Consider the following 21,489-nt stretch of genomic DNA (forward strand, 5'->3'; position numbering starts at 1 on the left):
TTGTAATATAAAAGTCAATCTCACTTTTTATTCAAAAACAGTAGTCCAAGAGTTGGCACTGGGTGACTAGCTCCTTTCCATCTAGTCTATCAACTAGGGAAGCATGGTGCAGATTGTCCTCGAGTAGCTTTAAGCGAAATTCTAAAAACAAACAAAAATAAAACAGTTATATGTTGATATAAGCTTTATATGATTTAACGTGTAATACTTCTTATTAGAAACATATTTAATGAAATGTGTTTATAACCATTAGGCCATATAAAATAGGCATGGCATATAAAATATTGTGTAGTGAGTTTTACGATTATTTTTTATACCTGAACATTCAAATAGTGCACAAAAATGCAAGTCACATTGTAATGTGGTTTAGAACTTACTATGATAGCAAATTATAAATGATTCCGAACCTGTGTATGTTTATTTGTTTAAATTAAGTTTTATGCAAAGCTACTTGATGGCTACCTGCAATAGCGTTCTCTAATTTTAAAGTAACAGATTTGAGGGCATGTTTAAGAGTAAAGCCACATTGAGCTATCCGCTGTGTTTATCATATGGTATCGAGGAATGGATTTTAGCGCTATAATTCAGTAAGACTAGAAAGAAAGCAGTTAAAGTGTGTCACTCCTAGCCAACTGTGAAGCTACTCTTTACTAAAAAATTGAAAGATTAACAGTCAATGTATAACGTTCCTATGGTTTAAAAGAAGTATGTTTGGCAATGGTTTCGATCCCGCGATTGCAAGTCGAGCGGTCTAGTCAACAGAAAATATTAGGCCCTAACTGTTTACCTGCTTTCTAAATAAAGAAACACAATGTTATGTGTTGCAATTAATGAAAAACAACAATTTATTCATGTAGGCTAATTAAAAAATGCAAAGAGAATAAAGAATACAAATCACTCGTAATTATTCGTTTAGCTGTATATATACTAACCTATCGAAAAATTAATAAAAGAGCTTTAATGAATCAGAGGGTATTTCAAATATATATTGACGAGCAAATAATTTAGAAATGGAGAAGCATATGGAAATAGTTGTTAACAGTATAGAATGAAGCACTGTGAGCCTAGTCTGTGATATCACTATTGAGGTAATTTAAGAGCAGCATCATGCACATAAATGAATATCAAAAGTTATAAACAGTAACATATTAAACATTTTAAACTAAAAAATCCAATGGCCCAGCATAGCCAGGTGGTTAAGACGCTCGACTCAACATCTGAGGATCGTGAGTTTGAATCCCCGTCACATCAAACATATTCGCCCTTTTATCCGTGAGGGCGTTATAAATTCACGGTCAATTCCACTATTCGTTGGTAAAAGAGTAGCCCAAGAGTTGGCGGTGGGTGGTGATGACTAGCTGCCTTCCCTCTAGTCTTACACTGCTAAAGTAGTTAAGTGCATTTATTACATGTAGTTAACACATTTTAGTAGAATTTGTACACTTACGGTGGCAACTTTCATTCTTTTCTTATTACGTAATCTACCAATTGAATTTTACTAATTCAATCCTTATATTTTATCTTAATTTTTATACATATGTATAATGAAGTGAGAATTAGAAGGGATTTCTGTAAACATATATTTATCAAAGCAAAGAGATAAGAATTTTATAAGTGTTACGAGTGGTAATTGTTAGATTTGTATGAATTCATAGGGGCACAATATTTTATTTATTACCAAAGCGCATTGTGTATCTTGTAACTCTATGTAGAAGTAACATAAGGTCAAGATCATAAGTTTAGAGCTTGTAAATAGTTTGTAAAACTTTAAAAGTGAAATATGCTGTTAAATGTTAAATGGTTGTGCTATAACTCTTCTTGAGTTTGGAATAAATACCCTATCCTTTGACTTGGCTAGAAAAACAAGGGTGGAGTCATTCGAACTAGACTGGATCTTATCTCAAACCTTTCACACGTCATTAATCTCTAAGCCAGTGACTACAGGACACCCCTTAATTGGAAGATTACAGAAAAACCGTTCCTGCTTATGAATGTGAAACCGCGAGTGATATATTATCTTTGTTTTAACACAGGCTAACGCCTATCAATATTTATAGCAAGTTCGCTTAGTGGCGCCAAATGAAAAATGAAAGATAAATACATTCACAGTTCCAGTTCTCCTAAGTTTATGAACCTTCACATTTATAACTTCATATCTTTAAAAGGAAATTTGAAATGGATTTCTTGATACGTTTTGCAACATAGATAGTTGAGTGAAACCAGAATAATTGTGTCAAGGACTGGGAAAAGATTTTATCGTCTAGAAACTTTAAAATTCTTAAATCTTGTTCTAAGAAAATGTAATTTCAAAGTTTTATTTCGGTTTTGAATCTTTTTTATAGAGTAATACTCCATATATATATAATTTAAGTTGCTGTAACAGTTCAGATATACAGTATATACTAGGTAACTATTTTACCAAAATAATAGTGTCATCAAAACTACTTGTAATGAGCTTATTCCTATAGGTTTTACATATATATCACATGATACTCTGTGAAATTTACAGTAACATGAACTCCTAAGTCAGAGTGAAAGCATGAAATGCAAGAAATCTCGATTGTCGCTGGAGATGATCGGGTATGGTAAATACATAGAGAATATTCTAGAAGAATTTAATGGTGGTATCATAATACAGGCCTCTTTTAGCTAATCTTTGATATAGTCTGCTTTAAATGATTCAAGAAGTTATGAATATCTTGCTGTATTGAGATATTTTGAGCAATGCTACCTTGTTTACAGTTTTGGAATGCTATAGAGAAAAAAATCACACCACTTTCATCCTAATAATATACCCAGTCACATCACACACATACAAAATGGTTAATAGTGTTTTGGGACAAATAAGGTCCAAAATCTGTTTTGACTAACCTTAATATTTCGTCTTATTCAAAAGGAACTATAATTGGAAAATTTAGAATGTTACCTGAAGGACAAAAAGACGTATTTCGGAATCTCAATACACTTGCAAGACAATGCATTTCACTATATTTGTACGAAATGGTTACAAGCTTTAGAATAGGGTTCAGATTTTCGATTAAAGTTAAGAGCGGCATTATATTATATTATATTATTAAGAAGGCCTGGCATGCCCAAGCGCGTAAGGCGTGCGACTCGTAATCCGAGGGTCGCGGGTTCGCGTCCTCGTAGCGCCAAACATGCTCGCCCTCCCAGCCGTGGGGGCGTTATAATATGACGGTCAATCCCACTATTCGTTGGTAAAAGAGTGGCCAAAGAGTTGGCGGTAAGTGGTGATGACTAGCTGCCTTCCCTCTAGTCTTACACTACTCAATTAGGGACGGCTCGGTGCAGTGGGCTAACAACCTACTCACTTAAATACCTGTTGAAGAATCCGCAAGCGATTGCGGCCCTATGTTCCTTGATGGAATCTAATGGTGATAACTAACTAAATAATTATATTATTAAGACCCAGCGGTAAAATGCAACATAATTTTTATCAAGGTTTGATGATTTACCACATTGATTTATAAATTACAAATATTATTTTTCGAAACGTAAGCATCACAAAAATTCATTAAAATATTTTCTTAGAAGTGTGTTCTAAAATAATAGTGTAGATTTGTATTACATGATACTATCAACAAAGAGAAGGCAAAATTAAACATAACAAACGTCTATTAATAATAAAAACTGAGAAAAATCCATTACAATGTTATCGTTAAATAGGGGCTGTAAAATAGCACTAACAATAATTATGAACTTAGTTTAGACTTTAACATTGAAGTCTATGAGTCTTTCTAATCTGTACTTTTGAAAAGTTTTTCACTATCTACAACTGCTAAACAAGTAAATAAAAAATTCATGAAGTTGTGCTTGGGCTGTTTATATCAGTCTATTACATTAAATTATATAAGAGTTTTACGAAAATATATTTTCCTGAAGTAAATACTTAACATCAAACCTTTAAGGATAAACAAAATATTTTGTTTTCGATTTGAAGTTTGGATATAGTTTAATTTTATTTTACAAAATCCTATATACCTATATTATTTGGAGACCGAATATATTTCTAGCTCAATTTTCACAAAATGATTTTTTTCTAGCAGCGAAAAAACAATAAGTATGTTACATAGATAACAAGGTTCTTGCAGTAAAGTGTGGTGAGAAGACATATGACGTTAGAAAGTTATATAATAAACTTTTTCCTAATCGTGAAAAAAGACGATCGGTGCTCTATAATAGTGTTGCGCAAAATACGTTCATGCTTTGACGTCAAAATATCTTGATGAATATTGGCTAGGGTCAACATATTTTCAAAGATTATTAAATATGAAAGTAATTGATAAAACGATCCATTAAAATAAACATTCTAAAAACCTGTTATCGCATAGGTTTTTCAAGTGGAAATTGTAAACTTTTTAATTATAGATGTATTGAAAATCACTATGATTATCTAATTATATACACGTGCGTTTTATACTTTAGTTTAGTGATTAAACAATTAAATTACATCTTTAAACTATATCTGTACTATTTGAGTAAATTGCTGGAGTTCTTTGAATAGTAAACTAAATAATAATAACACCCGTAGAAAAAAACACTGCTATTTTTTCTATGGTTTCATTCATGCTTCAATTATTCAAAGCTAAGTTCACAATATAGCTGTATTACATAAAATAAAGACAATGAATAACATCTTGTTGTATAATATTAGGTAGAAAAACATTAAGTCAGATCTTATGAGAATGTGTACTACTATTGTGAAACATTTTTAAATATTTAAAATGCTAGTTAAATACTATCTCTCTCTCCTTATTATTTAAGACAAGCTTCTAAGCATATATATGTGTTTGTGTAAAGAAATATTAGTAACTGATTTTCTATAATTTGGAGTTGTTGGTTATAATTGAAATAACAGTTTAGTGGCTAGTGAGATCTTTGCAGGCAAGTTCAACGTTGTTTGTTTGTATGTTTTTTAAATTTCGCGCAAAACTACACGAGGGCTATACGCGTTAGCCGTTCATAATTTAGTTAGAAACAAGGTGAAGAATAGAGATTTGGATGTCAACTAGTTAGCAACACAATCAAGAAGATCTTGGTGTCAAATAGGTAACAAGAATATGAAGAATAGAGATCTGGGTGTGACGTGATAAATAATACGATGAAGAATAGAGATTTGGGTGTTAAATAGTTAGAAATAAGGTAAAGGATAGAGATTTCGACGTCAAATAGTTAGCAAAACGATGAAGAATAGAGATTTGGGTATTAAATAGTTAGAAATAAGGTAAAGGATAGAGATTTCGATGTCAAATGGTTAGCAGGACGATGAAGAATAGAGATCTGGGTGTGAGACACTTCGCAAGACAATGAAAAATAGAGAGCTGAGTGTCAAATAGTTAGCAGACAATGAAGAATAAAGAGCTGAGTGTCAAATAATAAGCAGACAATGAAGAATAGAGAGCTGAGTGTCAAATAGTTAGCAGACAATGAAGAATAGAGATTTGGGAAGAAAGTTAGTCATCACCACCCACCATCAACTCGTTGACTACTTTTTTAACGCATAAATAGTAATATTGACTGTCCCTATTATAACGTCCCCACGGCAAAAAGTTAGGTTGCATATTTGTTTGAAGCTAAAAGAGCCACTGTAGTAATTAAACAATTAAAAAATTATTCATCCCATTCTCCAGTAGTTGACATTTACCTATATAATAGACACAATATGTTCAACGATAAGCCACTTTTTTAGAAAACATACTTAATAAGCTGATACAATTTTTAATAAATATAATCACAAAATGAAAGTCGGCAAAATTAGCTTCATACTATGACAAAATATACGTAAAGTATATAACTGTTTTAACTTAATAAAACACCAAGAAGTGTAGTTATATATAGATAACAATTAAAAAAAAAACTTCAAACATACTGCACTACACAAAGAAAACAGTTGGAACAAAAACTCATTAAAAAGATATAAGACATGACAGTACTGCAGACTAAAGCCAGTATTCGTATTTCTTGAAATACATGAAAATAACAAGTCAATCACGATGTTTCAAAACAAAAACTATGTTTCTGTTTCTTCACAGATTACACAAACACGACTTGCAGACATACCATTACACACCAAAGCCTGTATCTTTGATTCTTCAAATATTAAACAGCTGTTAAAAGATAAACTCGAACAGAACTTCAGACACTACATTATGTGAATCTTTGCTGCTTTGTGAATAACCTCAATTTTCTCGTCAGTTATCACATTTCTTATAGACATTATAGTTAGCACACTTGAACATAGGTGAAATTTTTGTAAAGTATGAATATATACGTATTTTTATAAATACATATATATATTAGATGACTACTCTGACATACAGTGCACTGAATGGCATACAAGTCAAGTCATAGACATTGTCTAGTGAAGTAAAATATTGCGGTGTAATTTTATGGTTTGTCCTCTGTATAAATAGAAGATTACATGTGGTAAACTTAGCGCAATTACTCATCTACACAGTTTTCTGTTATAATTTACTATCGAAGTAGAATTATTACTTCAATTGCTCTGCATTGTGTACATGCTCATAATTCATCAGTTTTATTATTCACTGAATTGTGATGGAAAAAACCCTCTGTTTTTAGTTTGTTTTAGTAATTGTACTTATGTTAAAAGTTGATAATTTTAGTTTGGGCATGCTATCAACTGCATTCTCACAGATGTGGTGTAGTTTGTTTTCATTGTTAATTCACACATCTAAGGCACTTGAGGATATCTTGAATGATATAGTCTAGCTTTTTCAGTTATTCTTCAAAATGACTAGAAATATGTTTTGAAAGGTAAAAATCTGGGCTCTGAAAAGGATATTCCGAAATGTTGATGTGATTACTTTGAACCGATCATGGGGTTATGTGTTTTGCAACAGGAAGTTTAATATTTTAGAATAGTATATTAGCTGTTATCTAAAATACTTCAAGGTTCTTACATTGTGTTAGGTTAAAATATCTCAATACCTACGGAAAAAGATTGAAAACACATGACTTGTCTGGATCCACACTAAATGTATAAATTGCAACTCGCAACGTAGTATCTTTATTCAAAGTTAATACATATAGACGTGGCTCATCTGCTTGCTTCCAGACCAATATCCAGTCATTACGTTTCATAACATAGTAAGTTCATCACTATTTTTCACAGTTATTGGAATTCATCTCTTTCCTTCCAGGCCCATAATCAGTCATTTCTTCAAAAATTGGATGAAGTGACTCCTATCACTACAAAAAATTCTCAGTAATCATCAATATTTTCGAATCGAAGAACTTTACACCGAGCAGTGAAAAATTGTGTTAAACATTATATTAGGAACGATGTAAAATTTGCTAATTTCAAATTTCTTGAACTAACAACATTAATGGAGAGCAAACTAATTTACATCATATGATGTCCGTTCACTTCACTATGACTTTCGTCTTGTAGTAACTTGAAAAATTTTAGATGTTTCAGGAAACAGTTGAGTGCTTTCATACTCTCATGAGCACTGAGTAAAACACAAATAACCGTTACGATTTTTTTTTCTGCAAATCGATTTTTCATATTACTAGTAGCTATCAATATTTTTTTAAAAATCTAAGCAAAGCACGACATCTTGATATGTTCTACACTCGTCAACACAATTACTCTGAACTCCAAACATTTACAATAAATACAGTTGAAACATGTGGCATTTTGTGAAAATAAGTTGCACTGTTACTTCAACTAATTAAGGGCTATGTATGACCTAGTGGTTAGGACACTCGACTCATATCCTGCAGGTCGCATTTCCAAAACCCGTCAGCTAATATGTTTATCTTTTCAGCGATGTGGGCGTTATACTATGTTGGTAAATCCTATTTTTCTTTGGTAAAAAGTAGTTTAAGAATTGACAGTGGGTGGTGTTGACTATCTGCCTTTCTTCTAGTCTATCGCTGATTAATTAGGGACGGCTAGCGCAGATAGTCTCACGTGTAGCTTTGCGCGAAATTCAAAAACAAACATTACTAATTACAAATTTAAAATAGTTCAGTTTATAAATTCTTTTACGTGTAATATATTTAAGAGCATGTCCTGGTACTTTAGGCATTGTGTTTTACTCATTTATTCAATCTAAAATTTGTTTTAAACGATCTACTATTTCTCAATCTACTTTTTCTCAATCGTGTAATGGGACATTTTATCTGCAGAGGTTGAGCATGTTATATTAAAATTATTTAGGAGTCTCTCTACGTCGCTATAGTCTATGCCATCACGCCTTCTCATGGTTTCTTTGACGACCAATGACCCTTACAATAATCCTGCCGCGTAGTTTCCACCACAGAAAGCTTTGTCATAAGACAATCATGTCCAAACCACTCCATTGCTACTTGATTATTTTCCATATGTGATCTGTAGTGTACTAAGATAACCGTTTCCTTGAACCTTTGTCAGGTATAGATCGCAGAGAAATGTCTAAGCTATTTGACTCATGTGCAATTAAATAATACCTGTTTCTTTCTCCAGCTACTTAAGATATGATATAGTTTATCGGGTGTGTCGTGGAAACAATTTATGTACATATGACTTATGCCGTTTTTTCAGAATGAGGTCATTTTTGGTCATGTTCTACACTGTTACCTGGGGCACGCGGACAGCTTTTGTCACTGACTCCAGTATTCGTTGGTTCTCACCTGTTACAGGGCGCTATACTTTGCATTGAATATCTGGGATATGACTTGTAGCAGGTATTTTGTAGAATGGTTCTGTAACCTTAAATTGATCCAATATATCTTTGTTTTCCAATGCAATTAAGTACAATTGATGTTTCCGCCTTGGAAATTTAAAAAAAAAAATCCCAATCTGAGTATACCTTTACGGTCTGAGTGTATGGATGTTTTGCGTCAGAAAGGACTATAACATACAATTTTCAAAGGTAACCAATTTTCGGTAATACCACACCATCTATGAATGCTAAGCAATGGCAAAATATAGTTTTTATACGTCATTCCACAAAGACTTAAATTCGGCTGTATATATTACGTGATTTGTTGATTATAAAATCTATATATTACCATTCGAAAAGATACATTTAAAATATCACGTTTTCATTCAAAAATCTATTAATTTGGAGAAGAAAAACAGAAAAAGATAAAAATCAAATTAAAGTCAAAACTGAAAGACAAAGTCATTTCACTGATAAACAGGGTGTTCGGAAAGTCACTGTGCAGTTTTGTCTGTTAATAAATACATAAGTGCACAGCGACTTTCAGAACACCCTGTATTTATTGTCTGCAGTGAAAAACATAAAATCATTTTTTAGTCTGTTGATGATCATAGTGTGATGGATGAAACTACTATTCAGTCAAACAACAAAAGCTTTTGAAATCAATAAACGACGCAGAAAACGCTCGACTTTAGACGATAAAAAATACAACAACAACAAACAAAAATATACGTATGAAGAGAACAGGAAGCAGTAGAAACACGTAATGTGGTTTTAGTGGAACCACGGACCAGTCTCAGTAAATGTTTTTTAACTGTGTACATTCAAACATTGTCTGCATCGTTTATATATCTTAAAACATTTACAAAATGCTTGAATGAAATTAGAAATATTAATATGGGTAAAATATTTCCTCTCAGACTTTCTCAGTCTCTGTGGGTTACATTTTCCTGACTTTTATGTGCAAAAACGGCTCGTTTGGGTTGAGAAAATATTTTACATAGAAGAGCGAAGTTCACAAAGGTTTGTGAACCTGACGATGACCGAAGAAGGTCGAAACGTTGTTCGCTCTTCTATGTAAAATATTTTCTCAACCCAAACCAGTCGTTTTTGCATATAAATTTCTCAACAAGTGGGTTTCTCGACATCACTGATTTTCCTGACTTGTTATCTTATTCTTTTTTTATACTTTTTTATCATCCTTTAGTCTCACGGTAACAATGACACGTCGTGTTACGTGTGTACCCACATGTAAACTAGAAAAATCACATCGGGTACTTTGTTTAACAAGTTAAACAATTTGACACAAAAGCACATTATACTGAAGTGAACATAGGGTAAAAGAATTTTCTTAGCAAGTTCATTGATCCTTCTCCTTGAGCGTGTCAGTTTATGAAATCTGACTCATTAATTTTGTTAAAAATCTGAGAACTTGTCTCTCATTGGAATCAACACACAATGCTGAACGGTATATGTACAAATATTTTCGCACACGCGCCATTTCCCTAGTTTACTTGCACAGTGCGATAAAATACCAGGCAGTTCGTGACATCGGAGAATATTCAACTCTTCCCTTTTATCTCATGAAAGTGATGACGTTCCACTCTACTTTAATCTAAAATGCTAACACCAGCAGCTTGTTTATTGAGGAGACATACCAGCCTCATTCGTGACGAGCGGTGAAATCCTTTGTAGGCAGACGTTATCTTTATAGTCTACTGTTGCTCTGGTGGAAAACCTCGTAGAGTTTTTGTTATTTATTCATACACCTTGTGCCCTAACTGATTCACGAGCGCGTATCATTTCAAAGAATATGAAGCAGTTAGCGTTTGCTCACAAATCATCCCGTTACGTCTGACCCGCCTACAGTAAGTGTCAGCCGACAAGAGCTTTTCCTCGTTAACCTCTGCTTAAAGCGCACAATGGTAGGGTGTGGTTTTGATCTTGCAAGCCCAACTAATACCATTTACCTCTGCGTGTCGCTAGTTGCCACTCCGGCCAAGATAGTCGGGCACATATTGTCGTTGATAGTTACTGTTAGGTTATGTTCCACTGAGAAATGCGCAGCAATGTTTTAATTACAAAGAGCTATTAAATTCAGCAGATTCTCACCATCCATTTTTAACAAAATGATACTCAAATCATCTGGATATTTAAGTTTTGTTTTTCTTTGTTTGCTGAACATGTGGTCCAAGAAACGTGTAATACAGGAAAATGGAATTGCATAGAAATACGAACTGAATAGAGCGGCATCAGGCTCCACCTGCTTGAATACACAATTATTTATATTTTATTCTAATTACAAGTTGCTTCTAAATTAAGGTGTATATGAGAAATGAGACATGGTTTTACTCTGGAGATGACAACATGCAAACTATTTATTAATTGTTAAGTTTTAATTACTTTTGGTTATATTTTGACATAATATAGTTTGAAGAAGATGAAAAGTGTGTAAGATATTTGTTTTATAACGTTGTAAACAGTAATGAAAAATGTCAATAAAACTGAAAAAGATGAACTTAGATATAATATTACAAATAAGTAATTGGGTTAAAAGTAAATTTGGATTTAAGTATATCAACTACAGTACCATAAAAGCTTGACATACTTTCCAGGGGCATGTACAAAAAGGTGTTAAAATCCTGTTAAAGGTATACAAAATCTCTTAACCACACAAGAAGACTCAACAGTGAATTGTACCAATTTTGAAATATTGCGACATGTCTTGCTGTAGGATTTCAAGAGTAAATAGCATTAAAATTAAGAATACAATTATTTTTATTTCTTTTTCTTGAATTTTATATATCATGCTGTGTTGTAGACTAGAGTGCATAATCCATCTTATGATTCATGGCATGCGCAAATGTTATTGACGTCACGACAATACAAATTGTAATGTCAAGTGTCCCTTATGTGATGTCATTTTAGTGTCTACTGACTGACTGACAGATAACACACTACTATGTAGTGTATACTGGTGCGAGTGGTTAAAACAGGTAACCCCTCCAGGCGATTTTCGTCCACTTTCGGGAAAATAAAAAAGACGTAAGCCTCCCTGACGAATTTAACGATTTGGAACGCAATACAAATGGATGAAATTCCCTTGAAGATGCATTTAACTGTAACAAGGAAACTCTCTGAATGCAATAAGAACTGGACAAGAAGTTTCAAAATGCTTGTGGATGGGACAATAATAAAAGTAATTAAATAATTAATTGAATAAACAAAACTCCGAATTTAATCATAGATTTAATCTGATATTTTCTTAAAGACAGAGTAACTTGTGGCACGATACTTGGATATAAAATTGGGTTTTATTCATGGCGAATCAAAGTAAATAGTCTGAACACACAGAGAAATGAACAAGGTACCATCCTTAAGGACAGAATATGAAGTAATTGCAAATCAGAACAAAGTTTAGAGTTGTCTGAAAGACAGAATTGCACGTAAGATTAAAACTGTTACAAGTATGACATAACGCATGCTCAATTTAAATACAATTTTCTACACAATAAAGAGCGATCTTCTGATACTTTTCTCATATTGTAGATTTGAGAAGCTGTTGAGATTGATATAACTAGAATATCAAACTAAGAGCAAATGAAAAACCACACAGCAGTACGAAATGAGAGTCAGTGTATATTAAACTGCTCTATCTATGCAACTGTAGATATTCATTGAAGAGAAGAAAAAATACTGATGATTTTTTTTTTAATTTTAAGTTAAGCACAAAGCTACACAATGGGTCCAGTGATGGATATTCGTAGTGAAACATTCAGCAGACCGTAACCAAGTTTAGTTCAAAATAAGAACAGATGAGACACATTAGAGACAAGCATTTCTACGTTTTCAAATATACTGGAAGTTTTTAGGGTCATATATTGTGAAATCGATCAGTAGCGTAGCTAAGAAGGACCGAGCGAGCCGTTGGTTCTGGTCTCAGCTCGTAATGGGACACAGAACTCCATGTATTTTAACAGATATTTGAGAAGTGAATCTGTAAATACGATCTGGTAAAAATTGCCAATATATGTTTATTATTACATTACCATTGTAAACAAGATTGTTTTTATTTTATGATTATATGAAGCGTGTGTTGAAGAGGTAAGATGGGCGTAGTTCGTCAAATATACATAGTTACACCATTGCTGTTGATAATTTTTCCTCATAGAAAATCAGATTAACGAAATTAGTTATTTCAACTGTAACGTATCCATCCTACTTTAACTTCTGAAAGAAAGAAATTTATAACATAATGATTCTAATCAGACTTTATCAACACAGGTATATTTTTTCGTAACCACTTGTTCATAAAGATGTTTGGTAAAGTGTAAAGAATCACAACAAACAAATGTTAATGTTTCTTTGATCTCGCTTCATAAGAGGTTGTCTCTGTTGTGTTTGCAATAAAGGTGATAACGTGGTTAAGCCGTTTAATTCATTTGAGGGATAGAGGGGAAAATGTGTGAAAAATATAGTCCATTTTTTGTCCATTTGAAGTTTCGTAATAAATCTTAGTTTCGTGACATCCCAATGTTAACCGATATCAACATCAATATGTAAATTTATTTGATTTGTATAAAGCTTGTTTGTTTTTTAATTTCGCACAACTATCGCATATAACTCTCGTTTAGCTTTGCGCGAAATTCTATACAAACCAAACCAATTAAACCAGAGACACTATGCTTTATGCAGGTCACTAAACGAGAAAAAAGAATTTTAACACTTATTTTTGTTGCGCCCTTACAACATATTTTAAACCCAAACTATTAGTTCAATTCAACTAAGCATTTAATTAAGAACTGTTCAGGTTACTTGAAGGGTTTCTTTTTTCAGTGAATTCTAGAAAAATGATTTTAGTTTCTGTTACAAAAATGATTTTGTCATCACTCTGGATTTATGAAAAGAAGCTTTCTTGATGGATTTTGTCTTACGAGAGCGGCTCCTTACACAGGCTTTAAAATGTCTTGAGAAAAAGAGTCAGGTCTGTCCTTTGAGGGACCGGCATAGCAAAGTGGATAGGGGACGTTCGACTCATAATCTGAGGGTCGCGGGTTCGAATCCCTGTCACATTAAACATGCTCTCCTATTCAGCCGTTGGAGCGTTATAATGTTACAGTCAAGTTGTTGGTAAAAAAGTAGCCCAACAGTTGGCTGTGGATAGTAATAACTAGCTGCCTTCCTTCTGGTCTTACACTGCTAAATTAGGGAAGGCTAACATAGATAGTTCTTGTGTAGCTTTGCGTGAAAGTTAAAACAAACAAACTGTACTTAAAGGTATTAATATTCACAGATAATGCATTATTATCTTAACTATAACCATCACATTCTAAGTATTTATTAAAGTACTTTATTTAAACTTTCATTTTAAAGTTAAAATTTCATATTAAACAATATGAATCTATCAGAAGTTCAAATTTGCTTAGAATGATTGTAGCACTTTGATTTTTTCTCATGATGAACATTCAGAAATTGGAATTCTATTTGTATGAATAAGTTCTAATTGCAATCGTACGCGAAGAACTTGGTTTACAAAATTAAAAACTAGCTTAAATGTACCATTAAAACTGAAATAAGTAAATCATGCAAAAGTATTCACCCCTGACAAATGATATATTTTGATGAAATATGAATAATGTAAACGTTTTTCTAATGAACAGGTTATTTTTATTATAAACTCTAATGAGTTAATGTTAAGTATGTTTTGTTATTGACAGTTAAATGTGATCATTGACTTTAGTAAAATCTAGGTCACAGTTGGACACTAATCCCCTCTTGTTCTACCAGTGTTTCAATATGCAATTTTAATAATCTAAAATCTACGTACACCGTCTCACAAAAGTATTCTCCCCTACTAATAATGTGGCATTTTAATGAAATACAAATTATTTAGCCATTTCTTTTAATGAACTTATTTTTATTCAAACCTCTAACGACCAAACTTAATACTGTTATGTGTAAAAGAGGTTGAATGTCAGCAAAATCTGCAAAAAATATATGTATATTAAAGTTTACTGATTGCATAAGTATTCGGCCCGTTAAATCAGTATTTGATGGAAGCATCTTTGGAAACAATGACTGCTGTGAGTCTTTCTAGGTATGTTTCTACCAGTTTTATTGTACAATGGAATGGTGTAATCTTTAGCTATTATTCCTGTTAAAATTGCTCCAATTCTGACACGTTCGTTGGGGATCATTCAAGTCATAAGTATTATATCGGATTCAAGCCATGAATTTGAATAGACCACTTAAGATTAACTTTCTTCTTTAGAAACTACACCAGTGTGGATTTGGTCTTGTGCTTTGGGTCGTTGTCCTGCTGAAATATGAACTTGCGACCCAATCTTAGATTCTTGGCTGATCTAAGCATTTTCCTCAAGGATTTTCTTGTACTTTACACCATCCATCTTCCTCTTAATCTTGACAATCAAGAACTGGTAACAGTTCTTGCTGATGAGAAGCATCCCCATATCATAATATTGTTACCATTTGGAGTAATATTGACTGGGTGATGTGCTGCGTTGGGCTTGCACCAGAGTTAACACTTTGAATTCACATAAAAAATCTCAATTTTTGTTCGTCTGACCACAAATCTTTCTGCCACATGTCTGTAATATTGTTTACATGCTTTTTCGCAAACTCCTTACAAAATTTGAGATGATTATTTTTCAGTAATGGCTTTTTTATTTAACCTGAATATATTACTCTGTGTTATTTTATTCGTGTCCATGTGTGAAAATTGTCAAAGGCTGATTTACCCCCCCCAAAAAAATCACAAATTAATGTTACTGTTCATAATTATTGCAATGTTCCTTTTTATTCTTCAAACCATTTAATATATACCTCTATGTTAAGCTGTTTGCTATGGAAATGCCAGATAAAAACTGCTTATTTGTTCGAATCGTAAAAACATAATATATTATGAATAGGATCAACACTCTTAAACGAGAAAGACAAGTTATTATTCTTCATACGCTGCCATCTAGTGTCAACTAATGAAATATTTAATTAATAAACATAATTTGGCCAATACATCATAAATTGTTTTTCTTTTGTGATATAAAACAATGAAAATATTTATAGACAAAATACTTTATTGCAATACCTTATAATCGATTACCCTTAATCATTTATTTCGACTGTTTTTTTACACATATATACATACATTTGTTTATTTGTTATGTAAATCATAACCATGCACATTTATTACTTATTAAACTTGTTATCGGAACATGAGGTTAACTTTTATATTAAGGACGTATGTAAAATCATTGTGTAAATTATGTTGAAGTTTCCTTTGAAGTCATGGGATTTAAGTTTACCGAATGAGTATAAAGGAAATTTTAATTGTACCAATTGCTGAAAAGTTATTTTAAGTGATTCCACTAAAAAAAATGTTTACTACAAAATACAAAATTTATAGGTATCATATTACGAAACTGGAGTTTTTTATAAAAATACAATTCGGTTGCACAAATTTCTTTTATTTTAGTCCTGCTATTTTAAAGTCAGCCATTTGCTAATTTCATAATGTCATGCTAGGGTTTGAGTCCTGTCTCAATTTCTTGACTTTAGAATAAAAGCAGGTTATATATCACAGAAATAAAAGACTGTGCTTCAGTTACAAAACTAAGTTAGAAGCACTTTATAAGAATAATTTTGCATATGCTAAAAAAGTGGTGAATTGTGAAGCCAGAGCATTTAACACCAACGTGTGTGTGTGTATATATATATATATTTGATACACTATAAATTTCGACCGTTTGAAAGTGCGAACTACTCACAATAGATAGAGGTTTGTGTCAACCATTACATGAAGATCATTTTTATTCATGACATTGTTAATGTTATTCCCATTCAAATTATACTTATAATTTAAATTATGGGACCAGCATGGCCAGGTAACTGGGGCACTCGACTCGTAATCTGAGAGTCGCAGGTTCGAATCCTTGTCACATCAAACATGCTCGCTCTTTCAGCCATGGGGATGTAATAATATTATGGTGAATCTCACTATTCGTTGATAAAAGAGTAGCCCAAGAGTTGGTGGTGATGACTAGCTGCCTTTTATCTTGTCTTACAATGTTAAATTGGGGGTGTTATAATGTGTCTGGTCAATCGTTAGTAAAAGAGTAGCCTAAGAGTTGGCGGTGGGTGGTGATGACTAGCTGCCTTCTCTCTAGGATTGCACTACAAAATTAGGGACGGCTAGCGCAGATAACCCTTGTGTAGCTGTGCGTGAAATTCAAAACAAACAAACACAGCCAGCAACACCAAAAACCTTGATATAACCGGTAAATTTAAGTTATTTATTGACCATTCCTTCATCTGTGTCATTAATGTGAATCGAAAGGAGCAAAAGCGATTATCCAGTTTGAGTGTCCTCAATTTATTATCCCCTACTTTCTTACATCAAGCTACTCTTCTATCTAATTAGCAACTGCAGTAATGATCACTTGTACCTAGGTGTTCTCCAATTTTTACCTTCTCAACCATTTCCAGATTAGAAGTAATATAAATGTACAAGTTATTTCTAATAGGATCCTTGACACATTTGTGAGGAAATTCATCTTAAAGTTTCTAGAAAAAAAATTTACTCATTGTTTAACTCTAGTCTTTCCCAATCAATACGTGTGAAATTACAATCACCCATAATTATGGCTTAACAGCTGAAATCTTAATGACGCTGTAAAGTTTCTCACTAATTTCACCAGTTTCATTTGGTGGTCTGTAAAAAGTTCCTACTAATAGCTATTTACCTTGGTATTCAAAAACAGAAACCCAAATGGATTCAGCATCCTAGCTAATATCCTTAACATTCTCAACTTCACATATAAAGCCACTCCTCCCCCTTTCTTTACTACTCTGTCCGTATAAAATAACCTATAACTACGTATTTCAAAGAAATTTGTCACGAAAATCATCTACATTTAATCATATTTTAATTATTCCTATTTTATCAAAATATTCTATATCTACCAGGCCCTAGTCATCTGTTTTATTTCTTATACTTTTAGCATTATAATAGTACCAGTTAAGCCTATTCTTATACCCACTTTTATACCGATTTCCTATAGTACTTTGTATCTCATTTATGTTCCATTTAGTTTATATTTGTTCTTACTCAATAGTCCTTTCAAACATGCCAGACCCTTTCCTATGTAATTGTAAACTATTCATTCCAAAAAGATCCTCTCTGCTATTGAACTGATCCCACAAGTCCAACTACCTAACCTGCTCATACTTAAATATTAATTTCAGCCTAGCATTTAACCTTAGTGACCAACTGAAAATTTCATTTACACAATTTATTCTTGGCAGTATCCCTGACGTAATTAATTTATAGTCTTTATCCTTAAATACTTTTATCAACCTCTTGTACTTATTAACTAGCTCCTCTAACTTATTCTTCCCTATATCCTTAAACCTTATATGCACAACGAGAACTGCACTGTCGTCAGTCTTCATTGCATCTCTTGCTCTGTCAGTTGTCTCTCCTACCTCTACCCCAGCGTAGCATAATTTAACTTTTTTCTCCCTATTTACCTCTTAGACTATTATATCCACATGCTCTGTCAATGAATCACCTAACACCATAACCTCTTTAACTTCATAATCTATATTATTCTCTACTTCTTTTGCTTTCCCTCCCTCCAATAGTCCCTCGTCCACATAAGCCAAAGTCTGAAGTCTTTTACTCGACAGAATAGGATCTTTACAATTAAGCTCACCACTTTTAACCCTAATACTACTATTTCTAGCTTCTTGAATGTCATTGTTAATCCTAGCTGATGCCGCCTTTTGCATGTAAAAGCTTAAGTTCGTCTTGAAGTCCTGTTGTCATTTCCCGCAGTTTATACTTTTATCATTTATTTCCTCAACATTAGTTAGAATAACCTCCAACTTTTCCTCCAATCTGCAAACTCTACGTGAAAACTGAACATCCTCACTACTAGCTTCTCTAAAAGTGCATAGTAGTTTAAATTTCCAAATAAACCCCTTCATTGCATATATCGCACCTAACTGTGCACCTAGGCTGTATTTTTAAAATAAAACAATGTATTTAATTTTCTTACTATCTCACTACAAGTTGTATCATAACTAACCCTAAAGAACCGTTACGAGTTCTAAGCCTAATCTAATGTTATACGTCCCATTACTAAAATTCTAATTAAAAGCCTTCTACCGACTATTTTAATCCCAAATCATACTAACTGTGGTTATTTTTTAGTTATTCAACAGTAACTTCTAAGGATAAAACGAATAAAACCAAATAACATTAAAAAATCTACAATATTACAAGTTTACAATCTAAGATCTTCTCTTTTCAAATAGTGTCCTATGTCGAAGGCACAGTTGCCAGATGATTTTCTTGGATTTTACGAAATAATATTTTAAAATTTACCGAAAATTCTTGGATTTCATTAAGTTAAATAAAAAACAACAACATATAACTAACCTTATTTTTTTAAAAACTTGGTGTTTTTCTTCTTCATTGGTATACAATTTAGTTTCCTTCATTATTTTGCTCAATTTTTCAGACGATTACCATTCTTTACATGTTGTGTTTTCTAAAAGATTTTTGTCATATAATTAAGACATTTAGTGTTTCGGTACTTAGCTTGGAACGATTTTTTACTTTTATATCGTTTACCAACGAGAACAGCCTTTATGCTGCAGCTGAAGAATGAGGCAATAATAATAAGTTTATCATCAATTTGTAGTTAATTTGGAAACGAAATTTATCTCCAATTTTTTCTTGAGAAATATAATACCAGTATTTTTCTGGTTCTGAAATTTCATTCATTTGCAAAGTTAACTCTCGCGTTCTTTGTTGATATCTTAATACTCTTTTTACTCAATAATATTAGAAAATTTCATAGCCAATGGGATAATTGAACTTGGCTGTTCTTGAGACACATTTTCTGGATCTAAAGCTTCAAATAGCTGTAAATACGTGAACATACCAGATGATACAAACCGTTTGTACATTTCTTTGCTTAGTTTGATGTAAAAATTTAATGTCTTAAGCTGAAATTCTGCGAGTTCTTTGGTTTGAATTTTGGAAGAATATTCTAGAAAGATACTTTCAGTTCTTGCTCCACGATATATTTCACTTAATGGAAGGTATACTAAAGGATCATTAATGTTAACCTTCGATATACCTGCATCTTTTAGTACTTCTATTTTAATAAAATTACCAAAAATACCTTTCATACTACTGTTGATAGAGGCACGTAGCCTGTGAATTCTGAGGCTCTCAACTTGAAACTCTAAATTTATTTTATTTACATATGGCATAATAAAAGTTAGAAATGCAAAGTACATTTTTACAATTGGATTCTGTAAACATTCTAGTATTGTAGATGCAAAAGTTATCCCATCTTCTAATGCCATTGAAGTAAAAAATAAGACAAGTCTTTCTACCACTTTCTGAAGTGATAACCATCGAGTACAGCTATGATGTAAACTTTTTTTCAGGGTCAGCCTAGGTAAATTCCTGAAATTCTGCATATTCAGATAATTTCTTTGGGCTGTTTGACATATATAAATAAATATTTCTAGTCAGCTCCTCTAAGGAAGTTGAAAGTTCAGAACATGTATAGGATGCACTGAATGGCATACACAACCTTGTACAAATAGATATGGCACTTTCTGTTTTAGAAAACTTTTAACGCCACTTTTTGACCCCGTCTTTACACTTGCATAGCCCAACAGATTTTTAAATGGGATTCCATATTTTTCAAAAAATTTACTATAGAATTGTATATGCCTTGGGTAGTACATCAACTGATTTCCAAAAGAGTTAAAAACTTGTCAAATGTTTTTGAACATGGCTATCATAAAATCTAGTTATTAGAACAAGTTGCTTTTTTGTAGATACATCTGCACTTTCATCAATAATTAATGAAAATTTGATATTCTTCAATTGTGATATAAGAATTTCCAAGTATTCCTCGCCAATGACATTACATAAATAGCTGTTCCTTTTGTTCATGCACATTTAATTTCCTTAGCAATTTTAGAATCAGGGCATGCATTAGATAGAAAGCCTGGAAGATGATCTAGTATTGAAATGGGGAGTTGTGTTCTGTCACAAACGCACACATTTTCAATTCAGTGGAAGCCACTTGAGACGTGTTATATGAAGAGGTAGAAGGTCGTAAGAAATCAGTTACTTTAGAAGTCTGGGCACTTGCTTTAATATTTTTTAGATGTTTTTCACTGTCAAGATGTTTATCAAGTATGGTAAAACTCCCAGATAAGTCACAATCGCATATTTTACAAAATGACTTAAGGTTTTTCGAACTTTGACTAAAACAACTAAACTTAGGATAATTAAGCCATTTTTGTTTCTGTTCGTAACTAGGCTTACTTTCTTGCATTGACTTTCTGCTAAATCACTATCCTTATTACTCCCTTTCTCAGCCATCCATTATGATCTGTGGTTAGGTTAAATGTAAATTAAATAAAATTATAAAAAATAAGCAAAACACAAATTTCAAAATTAAGCAATGCATTACACTGTAAACGAATACTGACACTTACGAGTCTCAACTCACGAAATCATAGTAATAGCTACAGTATATGAAGACAAGACTAAAAGAGTCACCAGTGAATCATCATTGTCTGAAATTATCTTGAGCCTGCGCAATGAGCCCTTGTAAAGCGTATTCAAACATTTATACATAAAACTTGCCCTTATAAAACTTTATCGCAAAGTCAAATTTCGCGTAAAGTAGACAATAAATTTGAAAATCTTTTATTTCCCAACAAGTAAATTAGCAAAATTTAC

Source organism: Tachypleus tridentatus, chromosome 11, assembly GCF_004210375.1.
Source record: "Tachypleus tridentatus isolate NWPU-2018 chromosome 11, ASM421037v1, whole genome shotgun sequence".
Classification (NCBI taxonomy): Eukaryota; Metazoa; Arthropoda; class Merostomata; order Xiphosura; family Limulidae; genus Tachypleus; species Tachypleus tridentatus.